This window comes from Macaca nemestrina, chromosome X (assembly GCF_043159975.1).
Source record: "Macaca nemestrina isolate mMacNem1 chromosome X, mMacNem.hap1, whole genome shotgun sequence".
In the NCBI taxonomy this organism is placed as follows: domain Eukaryota; kingdom Metazoa; phylum Chordata; class Mammalia; order Primates; family Cercopithecidae; genus Macaca; species Macaca nemestrina.
In genome coordinates, this window is record NC_092145.1 from 89,488,174 (window position 1) to 89,502,636 (window position 14,463).

General features: G+C 47.9%; 1 long non-coding RNA gene across 2 annotated transcripts in view; it reads right to left on the reverse strand.

The window, feature by feature from the left end:
* LOC139360649 (uncharacterized) overlaps window positions 1-14,119 on the reverse strand; it is a 39,612-nt gene extending 25,493 nt beyond the window's left edge. Inside the window, exons 1-3 of one of the 2 annotated variants that reach the window (XR_011618182.1) lie at window positions 13,321-14,104; window positions 12,151-12,274; window positions 8,476-8,649 (exon numbers count right to left, since the gene is read on the reverse strand). This is a non-coding gene — a long non-coding RNA (uncharacterized lncRNA). Of the gene's footprint in view, window positions 1-8,475; window positions 8,650-12,150; window positions 12,275-13,320 lie in introns of those variants that run through there. The other variant, XR_011618183.1, reaches the window with a different exon arrangement.
* Window positions 14,120-14,463: the final 344 nt, after the last annotated feature.

The following is a 14,463-nucleotide window of genomic DNA, read 5'->3' on the forward strand; positions in this document are numbered from 1 at the left end:
CCCTAAGATCTATTATTGGCAGGGGCCCAGCTAGGGTAAAGCTGGCCTTCCCTCCCAAGCATCTGACATTCTGGGCTGGGAAGGAGGCTCTTTCTTCTTGGGCCTCCTTTCCACTTTCCCTAGCCTGGGCAATGAGTCCCTCTTCATAGTATTTGAATCAGAGGAAACAGATAGACTGAGGAAGTGAAGAAAAAACAGGCTGCCTGAGCTCTGAGAGCCAATGTAAACACTCAGTGGTTTCCTGTTGTTGCAGCCCAAAGCGTCCCATGACATCATTCCTGGCCTTTCCAGAACACACTGGTTCAGCCCAGCCTGTCAACCTGCCAGGGCTGAGTGGCAGTCACCTCCCTTCCCCACCAGGGTTAGATCTCCAGAAGTGGGGAACTTCTCCAAGCCAACCATTTCCCACCTGCCCAGACAGCCACCTTGGCCTTTCTAGCCCTATAAGGCATTTAGAGGCTGTGGGCTGGACACGCTGTCCCACTTTCCAGAGGCCCAATGGCTTTTGGGTCAGAGAATGATTTCCCAAACCGGAAAAGTTATTCTACTTCTTTTAATGGAGATTTGGAGTCAGGGGAGAGGGAGGAAGGTGTGACACACAGCTTCTGAGGCAGGCCCCAACTGCTTCCTCCCCTCCTCACCCCACCCAAGGGCCTACAGGTTTATGTTCTCAGTGTTGGTCACAGATTCCTAGAAGCAGAACTAGAAAGGCCCTCTGAATACCTTGTAGCCTAATCTTCACACAGTGCAGATGAGAGCACTGAGGCCCAGAGGGGTAAAGAGACTAGACCCAATCACACATTGGTCAGAGCCGTATAAGCCCTCTACTGCCAGAGGTCTGAACCTGAGCTATCACAAGGCAGGATGACATTGTTGCAAGAGTTCTTGACAGGAAATCCAGAAACCAGGATTCAAGTTCAAATTCCTCTGTGAGATCTTGAATAAATTTATCTTTCTCTCCGGGTTTTGGCTTTGACAGCTATAATTCAATTTCAAGGCAATAAATACTTATTGAGAGCCTACTGTTCTTGGTAGAGCTGACGGCTCTTGAGAATGAGAAGAAGGCATGATAAGAACACTCACCATTTCACAGGCTGGAACGGAAAGAAAATGAAAGAAAGGGTCTAAATTCTATAAGAGACCTTAAGCCTATGTGGACTCCATATCTATGTCTCTGGGCAGAATCAAACCATAATCAGAGTTGTGGGGTCCTTTAAGGTTGCATTCCCCTCCCTATTCCCTTCACAAGGCAGCAGAGAGTTCTTAATGGGCCAGAGTTTTGTTTGCAAAAAAGATTCCCAGTTCCACTTCTCATTTAGCTGGGTAGATCTGCATAGAGAGGTGGCAAGGTTCTAAATTATTGTCTGGAAAATCAAGCCAAACACATTATGGTAATTTCTGTAGCCAGCAGTAGTAGGATTTCAAGCTGTAGCTATGCCACAGAGCACAGGCAATTCGGAATAGCTCTTTTAGCCAATCAAATCCACCACAGCCTAGCTTAGCAAACAGAATTTAGAAGCACATTTGGGAGCAAAGATGCTTATTCCTGCACTTTAAGATGCATGAAGCAATGTGAAGTCATTCCTTTAGCCAATCAGTTTAACCACAGCATGGATTAGGTGAAACAAGCACAGAGCAAGGTACAGACGCATTTAGACGCCTGGAGACGTACATCCATACACAGATGCATATGCAGGAGGTTGCTCACGCACTTTGGGAGACACACAAACTCTCAGAGCAGCCAACGGAAAATTTTAAAAAGACACACACACACACACACACACACACACAAACTCCAACCATAAGCTAGGAAAAGACAGCTACCTGTCTGGAGTTTTGGATGGCTGCTTTTTGGCCCTCTGCTCATCTCTCTCCTTATTCTCCCAACAGTGGTACTAATTCAGATCCTATGTTTTCTCCAAAGGAACCTTAGAAAGCCACCCCCAAAACCACTGCATCTATACCCACTCCCACCACGCCACATCAGATTCTTATTACTTATCTGTCACCTGAACTACAGCAAAAATCTTCTGTCACGGCTCCCTGATGTCAGTATCTTTTCTCCAATCCATCCTCCATCAGGCTGCCTGGCAGAAGGAATCTTCCTAGAACTCAACCTTGTTCTTACAGCATCCCTGCTCAAAAGCCTCCCTTTCCTCCTCACTGTCATCACAAGCCAACCCAGACACCTGTCATTCATGGGGTAACCAAAATCTGGGATCCCTTTTTCATGCCCTCTGCCCTCCAGAAGGCAGATGACACCTTGCTCAGCCGCCTATTCATGTCCTCCTCAAGCACTCCTACCCACTGTGCTATTACCATGAACTAGAACCACCCGCTTCTGTATCTATCAAAATCTTACCTACTTAGATTTTTTTTTTTTTTTTAAAGATGGAGTCTCACTCTGTCACCCACACTGGAGTGCAGTGGTGCCATCTCGGCTCACTGCAACCTCCGCCTTCTGGGTTCAAGTGATTCTCCTGCCTCAGCCTACCAAGTAGCTGGGACTACAGGAACACGCCACTACGCCCAGCTAATTTTTGTATTTTTAGTAGAGATGGGGTTTCACCATGTTGGCCAGGATGGTCTCGATCTCTTGACCTCGTGATCTGCCCGCCTCAGCCTCCCAAAGTGCTGGGATTACAGGCATGAGCCACTGTGCCCAGCCTTACTTTGAATTTTTTTAAAGAATAAGTGCATCTTTGAAATTCTTTTTTTTTTTTTTTGAGACAGAGTGTTGTTGCCTAGGCTATAGTGTAATGGTGCGATCCCAGCTCACTGCAACTGCAACCTCTGTCTCCCAGGTTCAAGTGACTCTCCTGCCTCAGCCTTCCCAGTAGCTGGGGCTATAGGCACGTGTTATCACACCCAGCTAATTTTTTTTTTTTAATTTTTAGTAGACACAGATTTCACCATGTTGGCTAGGTTGGTCTCGAACTCCTGACCTCAGGTAATCAACCCTCCTTGGCCTCTCAAAGTGCTGGGATTACCAGTGTGAGCCAGCACGCCTGGCCGCAATTAAAATTTTGGCTCTCGTTTTCATCCTTCAAGCCCTGACCCAAAAGTCACCTCCTCCATGAAGTCTGCCTCTAATCTCCCAAAAGTGCTGTGTAATAGAACCAAACTGACCCTAGTCAGCCTTAGTAAGCATGCATGTATGTTGTATGTCTTCATCCTCAGAGGAGAACTGATGGGGGAAGAGGGCAAAACTCCCTGATGCCAGTGCCTCATGGGTTTGAGTCCTGGCACTTCCACCAGCTTGCTGTGTGACTATGAACAAAGCTCAATTGCTCTCTGGCCTCGATTTTTCACTTCTAGATTCACTTTCACTTCTAGATTCTGTTCAAGATGTATGATTTTATGCAGCTTCTCTTATGCGGCTGCCTGGGACTAGGTATGTCCACTATCATATTATCATATTCATTCATATATTTTCTCTCTCTCTGTCTTTCCCTGTTTCTGTCTCTTTTCCCCTGTTTTTCTCTCCTCTCTCCTCTTCCCTTCTCTGTTTCCTTCTCTCTTCTGTTTCTCTGTCTCTCTGTTTCTTTCTTTTTCTTCCTGTCTCTATCTGTTTGTCTCTAATTCCTACTCTCTATTTTTCTCTCTCCTCCTTTCTTTCCTCTAAGTCTTTCCCTCTGTCCCTCCAACCTCTTTCTTCCTTTTATCTGTCTCTCTGCCTCTTCCTTTATGCCTCTCTCTTCTCCTTCTCTGATTCTCTCTCTGTTTCATGAACTTCAACCTCGGAATCTGGCTGAATAACTTCCAATCCAAAATAGTTCTGGTGCTTCCTGAGTATTGCTGGTGAGGACAGGTAGAAATGGGGTCCCTCTGAGGTTTTCAGAAAGCTCAAGTTCCCTGCTCCTTGGGAAGGGTACCTCACAAAGCTAAGGAGGAAGGCAGCAGAATGTAAGGTCTCATAACATGCCCCATTGGCTCCTACCCTCCAGCCTTTCACCCAAAGAAACAACACTGCCCACAGATTACAAAGGGTCTTCATCTCCTAAATGATCTGAGCCAGAAGTTCTTAGAAACCATATTCCTACTCTCTTCTGACGCAATCCCACAAAATCATTTTGCAGATGTGAAAAATGAAGCCCACACATAGGAAAGGACTGGCTCACTATTACACAGTGAAGTAGCAGAACTGGAACTAGAATGTTAGTGTTCTGACTCCTAATCAAATTCTGAAAAGATTATAAAATTGATTCAACATCACCAGCCAAAAACCACTATTGGACTGGGCATGGTGGCTCACACCTGTAATCCCAACACTTTAGGAGGCCGAGGTAGGAAGATCGCTTGAGCCTAGGAGTTTAAGACCAGCCTAGGCCACAGAGCAAGACCCCAAGTCTACAAAAAATTTAAAAATTAGCTGGGCATGGTGTTGCATGCCTGTGGTCCCAGCTACTAGGGAGGGCGAGGTGGGAGAATCACCAGAGCCCAGGAGGTTGAAGCTGCAGTGAACTGTGATCACACCACTGCACTCCAGCCTGAGCTATAGGGCCAGACCCTGTCTCAAAAATAATAAAACAAGGCTGGGCAGGTGGCTCACATCTGCAATCCCAGTGTTTTGGGAGGCCAAGGTGGGAGGATCACTGGAGTCCTGGAGTTTGAGACCAGGCTCGGCAACATAGTGGGATGCTGTCTCAAAAAAAAAAAAAAAAAAAAAAAAAAAGGCAAGCATGGTGGTCCTAGTTACTCAGAAGAGGCTGAAGTGAGAGGATCACTTGAGCCCAGGAGGTTGAGGCTTCATTGAGCTGTGATCAAGTTCTGCACTGCAGCCTGGGCAACAGAGTGAGACTCTGTCTCAAATAAATAAATAAGAAATAAATGAAATAAAATAAAGCACTGTTGGGGTTATTTTTCTAGTAGAAGAAGAGAAAGCTGAGGATTGAAATGGGCAGAGTGGTGACCTAATCAATATCCAGATTGCGAACACTTAAAGGCAGGGTCTCTGTCAACTTTGTTTCCAATGAAAGCCCCATACAGTATCTGGCCCCAGCTCAGTGATTAATAAATGAGGGAGGGAGTTGTCATCAGGCATTTGAGGGACATTGATGCCTCCTCTGGGACTCTGGGTATTTATGCAGAGACTCCAAAAAGCTGGAAATCAAAGGACTGGGGATTTAGTCTCAATCTGTCCAACACTGGTTCAGCTCCCACTCCTCCATAAATGAGTTTCTTCTTTATAAAAGAAGAGGTAATGGTATCTGCCTCATCTGGCTCCCTGGAGCTTGAGGAAGCTGAAATGAAAAAAAAAGAAAAAATAGGAAAGAGCTTTGACAAAAACAAGACACTACTTTGCAATTGTGATGGCCGGATGCTATGGTGATGTCCCAGCTAGCAATTATGTTCTCAGCGGCAACTGTGGGCAATGAGTGAGTCATCTTCTCACTCTCAAAGCCAGAGGCCTTGAAAGAGAAGAAATGAGGTGAGCCTTTTCTTAAGAGTTTTTTGGAGGGGACCAGAGCAGACCCCCTCACTCCCAACACACACACATACAAACTATACCCCAGATTCCAGCCTTCTGGGGATTCATAGTCAGCTTAAGCAAGGACTGCATCCCTACCTGTTATTTAATTCTGAGACACTGGGATCCCTAAGTTATTGAGGTTTCTCGGAGACTAGAAGTGAAGTGAGAGTCTCCAATTTCCATTCAGTCCCAGTTCTACAGCCAGCCTTGGGCTCCAGTTCTTATTTTCACTAATTTACTCTGTGGCTTCAGGTAAATTACACTCCCTCTCTGAACTCTTTTCATCTGTAAAGAAAAAAAAAAAAACTAACAGGATGAACTAGATGCCTAACATTATGTTTCTGAATCTGGACTGGGATTCAGAAGACCTGGGTTTGAGTCCTAGCTCCATCACAACGACTGTACAACCTTAGTCAACTTCTTTCCGGGGCCTCAGTTTTCACAACTATAAAATGAGGCATTTGGGTTAGATGCTTGGCAGTGTGTTTCAAAAGTTCTGAACCGGCATTCAGGAAACGTGGATTCTAGCCCTAACTGCCAGAGTGAATCACTGCCTGAGTTTAGACTGGTCTCATCTCTTCTCCGGGCTTGCTTCTCTACTTTTATCGCGAGGATATTCAAATATAAGTTATCTAAACACACCCTCTGATTCTGACAGCCTATGGTTCTAGAATTTTACAAGTACTGAAAAGGAAGTGAAGAAAGGGAGAGGCCACACCCAGAGTAATTTCTCATAAACTGGCAAGTGGTTGCCCTCTATGGGTCTGACCTGGAAGTGCAGGCCCAATTAGACCACTTGCTGTAGCAACTGCTAAAGAGCTGAGGCCAGAGGGGAGCGCAAGAGATCACTGAGTACTTCACTAGATAGGGCCAGAATCAGGCTGCGGTTGACCTACAGACCTCCCAGTCCCTCACAATGAGAGACATCCAGATAAGAAGTGTGTGCTGGGAGACTGAACCTTCTCTCCTAGTGACTAGAAACAAGAGGTTTTCCAGGGCTGTGCAGAGAGCATGGCCAGTAGGGTCTCTGCCATGGGCAAAGTGAATGTCGGGGGTGTGGATGAATGGGGGTGGAGTGTGACTGTGCTATGAGAGTGGGTATGGGAACAAGTTAGTTCCTTGGCTGAGAAGTTTTCACATATGAGGCAAAGATATGGCAAGAACTGCTCAAATGAAAGTGCTTTTCAGCATCCCCATCAACTCCCTTCCCTCCTCAGAGAAGATAAAATTTATGCCTGGGCAGAAAAAAGGAGTGACCTTAGTGTCAGAGTGAGAACCTAATCATGAGAAAGACTAAATCATGAGAAGGACTAAATCATGAGAAAGACCAGGAAGTGCTTGGTATTCAGGGAAGGCCCTACTGTCTAGAGGATTTGTGGGCTCAGTGTTGAGGTATCACTAAATTTGAGGGGCTTCTTGGACACAGTATTGCAGGGCATTACATGCTGGAGGTGTAGGATGGGTTCAGATATAGGGTTATGTTACAGAAACAGGTGCATACTAAGGCTTTCATTACTGTCATTCTATAATGTTTTATTATATAAGCAGTACTAGGCAGGCCATGCAACACTGGGCTCCCCTCCCCCATCTCTCTTTCTTGGTTAAAAAGTCTGACCACCTAACTCAGATGCAAGGGAAACAACAAAGGCAGTCAATGTTTCTTCTTATGTGACAGGGATGGTTGCAGCCCTACTTCTCTCCTAATTCACTGTAGAAACCAGGTCAAGTTTCAGCATCTCTCTGGGCCTCAGTTTCCCCACCTGAAACAGGAGCAAGCTGGACTTGATGAGCTTCCAGGTTTCTCCCAGCCCTGACATTCTATCTGGTTCTTTTTATAATGTTCTATGGTGTTCTATGCTTCTCTGCCCCTACCCGAGTAGGGGCCACCAATTCCCAAAGGTCCTTTCAACCCTAACATCCAAGCCTACTCATTCAAGCTTCCAAGGCTTTCCATTATATCCTAGTCCCACCCCCACCACTTCATCCCACCACCATCCCCTCATGCCACTACCACCATTGCTGCTGTCTAGAACAGGGTGCAGTCTTCTCTACTTTTGTTTGGAAATTCTAACAACCCACCTCTGATGCTAATGAGTTGATAAAGATTGATACAGTATTGCTCTGAGGTGACAGAACTCCCAGTTCTGCCACTCTTCCCTTTGTGCCCTTGGGAAAATACCTCCACTTCTCTAAACTTAATTTTTTCCCAACTCAAAATTAAGGGTGGTGGACTAGAATGGTCTCTGAAAGCAGCAAATTGCTCCAACATCTTTCACTTCTAGGCAATGAGAAGATTGAGACTGTCTTTGATGTTTTGCCATAATTCTGATCCTCTCTCAGTGTTCCTTAAATGGAAACCTCTCTGCCTACAGCCTCCCACCCCTGATAAGTACCCGCAGTTTCCACCAGCAACTCCTAGACCTGTCTCCTTCCCTTCCTCAACCTGGTCCCAACACGAACAAAAAGTTTTTCTCTCCCAATCAAGGTGTCTGTGAGTCATAATAGTTTACTGTGAGGAACAGACTCAATGAAGATAACAAACTGCTTTTTACCCTATCAAATAATTTGCCTGCTGGGCGCAGTGGCTCATGCCTGTAATTCCAGCACTTTGGGAGGCCAAGATGGGCAGACCACCTGAGGTCAGGAGTTCGAGATCAGACTGGCCAACATGGCGAAACTCCATTTCTACTAAAAATACAAAAATTAGCCGGGCTTGATGGCATGCGCCTGTAATCCCAGCTACTCAGAAAGCTGAGGCAGGAGAATCGCTTGAACCGGGGAGGCAGAGGTTGCAGTGAGCCGAGATCACGCCACTGCACTCCAGCCTGGGTGACAGAGCAAGACTCCCTCTCAAAAAAATAATAAAATAAAACAAAATAAAATAAAATAATTTGTCTATACGGTCTTGTCATTAGTTTATTGCACCACCCCACCACTGCTGATTCCCACAAGCCTCTCCCAGAAAAACCACAAACAGACCCTGGGACGGAGACTTTGAAGGATATTTTGAAGGATATTTTATTTAAAAATTTTGTAAACAGAATTATTCTCACAGCTTCAGCAACAGCAAGAGCTCAATTCAACCTCCCAGTCCAGACTAGTTGCTTGGGATACTTCCTCAGACAACTCAGTGGCTTGATTTGAAGTCAGACCTGAGAGGGTCCCTTCTCTTCCTCCTGGAAGCCATTTCCAAAAGATGTGTATGGTGGGAAGCACCACAGGAAAAGGAGGGAGGAAAAAACATGCAGGTAGTTAAAAAAAAAAAAAAAGTAGAAGAGGTGGGAAGGTAGCAGCGAGGATTGGGGTAGACCCATTGTAGGTACTAAAAAGTGTTTGGAAAAAATAATAAAGAATTAATAAATAAGCAAAATCAAAATTGGTCTTGTTTGGAGATGGAGTCCCTCTCTGTCTCCCAGGCTAGAGTGCAGTAATGTGATCTAGGCTCATTGCAACCTCCTTCTCCTGGGTTCAAGCGATTCTCCTGCCTCCGTCTCCTGAGTAGCTGGGATTACAGGCATGCACCACCATGCCTGGCTAATTTTTGTATTTTTAGTAGAGACGAGGTTTTACCATATTGGCCAGGCTGGTCTTGAACTCCTGAGCTCAAGTGATCCGCCCACCTCAGCCTCCCAAAATTGCTGGGATTACAGGTGTGAGCCACTGCACCCGGCCTCAAAATTGTTTTTGTAATCTGGAAGAGGAAATTGCTTGCCAATTGTTGCCAAAAATCCCAGTTTCTTCGTTCCTGTCCATGTGATGTGCAATGATAACATTTCATATCTATAGGTGATTACATACTGTTATCATGGCTGAAGTATTGTGACTAATATTGGCTAATACATTGTGATTAATGATGGCTAATACTGTATCTAAAATATTATGAAAAAGTCACAGAGATGAGGACGAGTGGGCAAGGATAAAATGGGATGAAGAGAGACCAGGCGCAGTAGCTCACACCTGTAATCCCAGCACTTTGGGAGGCTGAGGTGGGCAGATCACGAGGTCAGGAGTTTGAGACCAGCCTGGCCAGGGTGGTGAAATCACGTCTCTACTAAAAATACAAAAATTAGCTGGGTGTAGTGGCACGTGCCTGTAGTCCCAGCTACTCGGGAGGCTGAGGGAAGAGAATCGCTTGAACCTAGGAGGTGGAGGTTGCAGTGAGCCAAGATGGCGTCACTGAACTCCAGCCTGGAAACAGAGAGAGACTCCGTCAAAAAAAAAAAAAAGAAAAAAGGATGAAGAGGATATCATGGAGTTAGAGTGCTTTGGTTCAGACCTGACTGACCTGCATCTGCTTGGAGTCTCTGGGGACCTTCAAAGGCCCCCTTATAGCTCTAAGGAGCATTTGTCCCAGGAGCAGTAGGGGGAGCAATGCTACAATCTGGCTATGCTTGGGCACTGAAGGTACCAATTACCATCAATACCCATAACCAGTTGTTGTCAGGTACTCACAGATAATTACTATCAATACCCACAGGCAATCACCATTAATACTCATAGGCAATCGATGTTGATATCCTATGGCTACCATCACTCAGAAGTCTCTCATCTGGACCCTAGTCTAGATGGCAGGGGCAGGGATGAGGGAATGGAAGAGGAGAACTGGTTGAGAGGGAGATATAGCACAAATCCCGGAAGAACTACTTTCTATCCTTTCTGGTCACTCCAAGGTTAAGAAAAAGGCCTAGGGTAGGGCAAGGGAAAGCTGAAGCCTAGCTAGCCTTGCCCCAGGTCCCTTCCTTCAGGGTGTCCCCTTGATGACAGGGAAAAGTATGACCTGCAGGTAATGGTTAGCTGATCCTGACTAGCAGGAATTGCCATGATCTGGGGCTCTTTCTTTTCTGTAACCAGAAACTGGCAAAAGGAAAGAAGGGAAGGTGGGGTCCATCCCTCTTGATCAATGGGCCTATTTGCAGGGTCCCACTGGGCCTTAGTTTCTGGCGAGTCAGGGCTACAGCATAAGAGCGCTGGAAGCGGATCAGGAGCACAGGAACCAGCAAGATACCAGTGTACATGCCTGCAGTGGCTGTGAGAGCAGCAGTGGGTTGGCCCGAAGCAGAGAGGGGATAGACATCTCCATAGCCGACAGTAGTGAGAGTTATGACAGTCCACCAGAGACATGTAAAGATGTCTCCCAAGTGGGGCTCACTTTGACCTGAGATGGACATGCCTAAGAGCTCCCCATAGAGGAAGAACAAGCCAAAGAATAAGATTTCAGCAACCTAAATCAGGAGAAAGGCACCACCTCTTTCCAGGAAAAATGGAGGGTATGAACAAGGACTCTCATGGCCAAGGATTTTTCAAAGAAGCCCAGGAGATGAACCAGCTTGAGGACATAGAGAGAACGAATGGCCCCAAGGATTCGGCTAAGATAGAGTTGCTGTACAGCCTTGTCACCTACCACCAATTCCACCAATGCAGGGAACAAACAGAAGATATCAGCTAGACTGAGAGGGCTACACAAGAAGCGCACCTTATCAAGGCAAGAAATGGTCCAGGCAAAGAGCTCAGTTCCAAACCAAAGGGGACAGAGCAGCTCCAGGTATAGCAGATGTGGGGCATGGCGGTAAACAAAACCGTTGTTCTGCTGCTACTGCTGCTGCTGGTTTTCCCCTACCCCCATCCCATGTTCCGTAGTAGTAAAGTTGACAGAGAAGTAATCCAGCTGGACCTCTGTCTCCTGGAAAAAGATGACCAGGGCATACATGGCAAAGAGTGTGGAGATCAGGGAAACGCACTGGAGAAAAAGATGCTTGTGAGAAATCCCGTTTGCCAGCATCCCCACCTCTCTAACTATACTTCCACCCTTCTTGGCTTCCCTTTTGAGGGATGCCCCCAAATTGTGCCGAAAGTCTATAGATTCGAGTCCCAAGCACTATGTCAAGTGTGTAGCCATTGTGGCATTTTGGGAGGGTCCTTTAGGGGTAGGAGTGTCTAGCATGGTGCCACACACTGTTAATTAGTTACCCTGGCCCCTAAGGAAGACTGAGGTTGGTCAAGAAGCACCCAGAGCCAGGATTTCTAAGTATTTTGCAGTCCCTGGCCTTCTATGTGGTTCAGAAGAAGGTGTTCATGCATGCAGGCATTCTCACAGGCCTCCCAGGACAGAAAGTCCTGGGTATGGGTCTCCTTGCCACTTAGCGTGAGCCAGCAGCAAGGTGCCAGGGGTGCTTCTGCCAGGCCCCAATAAGCCAACTCCTCCTCTAGGATATCCCAACAAACGTTGGCAGGGCAGTGCAGCTGCTGAGTATGGTAGTAACCCAGCACATAGCCAAAGAGCTCAGGGTTGCTGTCAAAGAAAAACTCTTGGCTGGCCACAGTGGCTCACACCTGTAGTCAGAAGTTGCAGACCAGCCTGACCAACATGGTGAAACCTCGTCTCTACTAAATACAAAAAATTAGCCGGGCATAGTGGTGTACACCTGTAATCCCAGCTACTTGGGAGGCTGAGGCAGGAAAATCACTCGAACCCAGGAGGCAGAGGTTGCAGTGAGCCGAGATTGTGCCATTGCACTCCAGCCTGGGCAACAAGAACGAAACTCCATTTCAGAAAAAAAAAAAAAAAAAAAAAGAAAGAGAAAAGAAAAGAAAAGAAAAGAAAAGCTCTTGAACCAGTGGGCCCTGAGCACCTGGGGTGCCAGGCGGGGATGGCTCAGTTGGCTTGTAGAGGCAGGTACCTGGAAAGGCCCTCATGGTGTTGATGTAGATCAGGTGGCATATGCCGCCAACATCCAGGATCAGTTTACTATCCAAGTCCTCCATGGAAAACTGTGAGCCTGCTTCTAGGCTGGCTGGGATCTGCTGGCAAAAGGAGGGATGACAGGGGTTAGGACATGGCCCTCCTGCCTTCCTCTCCCTTCCCATGTTTGGCCAGGGCAGAAAGGGGGCTGAGAGCCACAGAAGTGATATGACAGCCCAGGCACCATAGGGAGGTTATCCCAGGCAGGGAGCTGGAGTGCCTTTTCCTCCTGGGTCTTCAGGAATCAGGAGGACAGCAAGCTCTCAAGTGTGGTCACAGTGACTGGCCAGTCTCTCCTGGGCCCAGCAGTTCCAGGAGAAAAACCAGCCTAGCCTGGAAACAGATGTCTTTCAGGGGCTCTTGGGAGGCACCTGGTGGCTCTGAGAGAATAGTTGTGCAACGGTATACAGCAGGGGAAGTTACAGCAACTGCAGACTAAATGGCCAAGATAGGAATGGGGCGTCTCTTAATCTTCTGTCATCACTTTGAAAACTTGGGACTGGGGTGGGGTGGGATGGGGAAAGGAGTAAATGGAAAAGCCACCAAGGGAGGCTAAGTGCAGGGGATAGAGAGTGGAGTGAAAATGGGAGTGACAGGGAAGCTGGAGGGCCTTAGAGATCCCCAGGCCTCCATAGGGAGTAGGAGGTGCCTGACTGGAGAAACTGGCTTGAGGGTCAGCAGATCGGACAGTGATGGTTATTGACTCCAACTCCCCTGGCGCCCGGTCCTGGGCACTCCTCAGCAGCAGCACCAGCAGCATCGGCACTAGCAGCCTCTGTGAGTCTCTCTACTGGGCACCCTAAAATTGCTTTGGGCTTAATGAGTTCCTTGCCTGGGAATAGAAAGGAATAAGAACAGAGTGGGGAGTTGGGGAAGGAGAGAGAGAGAGAGAGAGGGAGAGAGGGCAAGAGGAACACAGAAAAGCAAATGGTTGGGGGGTGGGGGTCAAAACACCTACACTGATCAACATTTAAGTGTCCCCTACCCCCTGAGAAGAGTTTGCCTAAGCCTCCCATGTTTGTCCCTGAGGGCAAAAAAAAGAGGGCACAGGCTGGTATTCCCAGTCCAGGAATCTCTCCCAACCCCCAGCCAGCCCCTGCTCACTCACTTGGTTGTTTTGCATGGTCCACGAACACTGGCAGTTAAGGGACTGATGGCTGGTTGAGCGGCGGGGCCGGAGGTGGCGGGGTGGGTGGTGCGACCAGCCTTGCTGCTGCCCCCGCAGTTCATGGCTGCCTCTGCATGGAGAGATCTCAGGCCCCAGGGCCAGGGTGTGCTCATGGAAGAGATAGCCAAGGGCCAGGGTTTTCCGGGAGCCTCTTGTTCCTGCCGTGGCCAGATGATTAAGGGCAACAACTCAACCCAGGGCTGTATGTGCCCCTGCTTGCTTGTTTAGGGAGGCAGTCCTGGCCCCCAGCCAGCAGGAACCTGGCCAACTTTGCTGCTCCTCCTTCTCCTCCCCCCGCCACCCGCCGCCCTTCGTTCCAGCCTGCGGCAGAGGGAAAGGAGGAGGCAGCAGCTGGAGGAAAAACAGTAAGTTAGATGGTCAGGCTCCAGCCAAGAAGACATCTCACGAGACCAGTTAATATTTGGAACAACTTTCTACCCCATCACCCAGCCCCACTCTAATTCCCCACCCTTCCCCCAGCTCTGCTGCAGTCCTCCTATCAGAAGTCTGCAGAGGAGGAAGGGGCGTGGGGGGAGGAGCAAAACAAGGACCAGGAGACAGCCCGGGAGGCCAGTTGTGTTCCTGACTGTATCCAGCTGTTTCTGCCCACTCATTTTTATGTTCTTTTCTCTAGAGGCCCTCATGCCAAGGCAGGGGATAGAGATTGGAGAAGGGGAGGGGCAGGGGAACAAGAGAGAATCCTGCTTGCCTGTGGCCTGTGCCAGAACTGGCAGATACCCCAGACCCTTTGAGACAAGCCATAGCCCCTCCTCCCACCCTTCCCCGACTCCTGCCTCCAGGACCCCTCCCTGAGGATTGAGCCAGTCTCCTATTTTGCTAATGAGAGTTTGCCAATGGAGCACCCAGATGAATCTAAATTCCAAGGTAGCCCCCACCCCTTGGCCCAGCCTCCATGCCTCTCTCCCTTCACCAGACCAGAAATTTCTATGAGGAATAAAAATTCCTACCACAATCCAACACCCTCCTTAACTCTTCCTTTTCAGCCCATTCCTCCCTCAGAGCCAGGGCTGAGCTGAATTGAGAGTTTCAAGACATGCTAGCAGGCTCCTGGCTCTTCTTCCC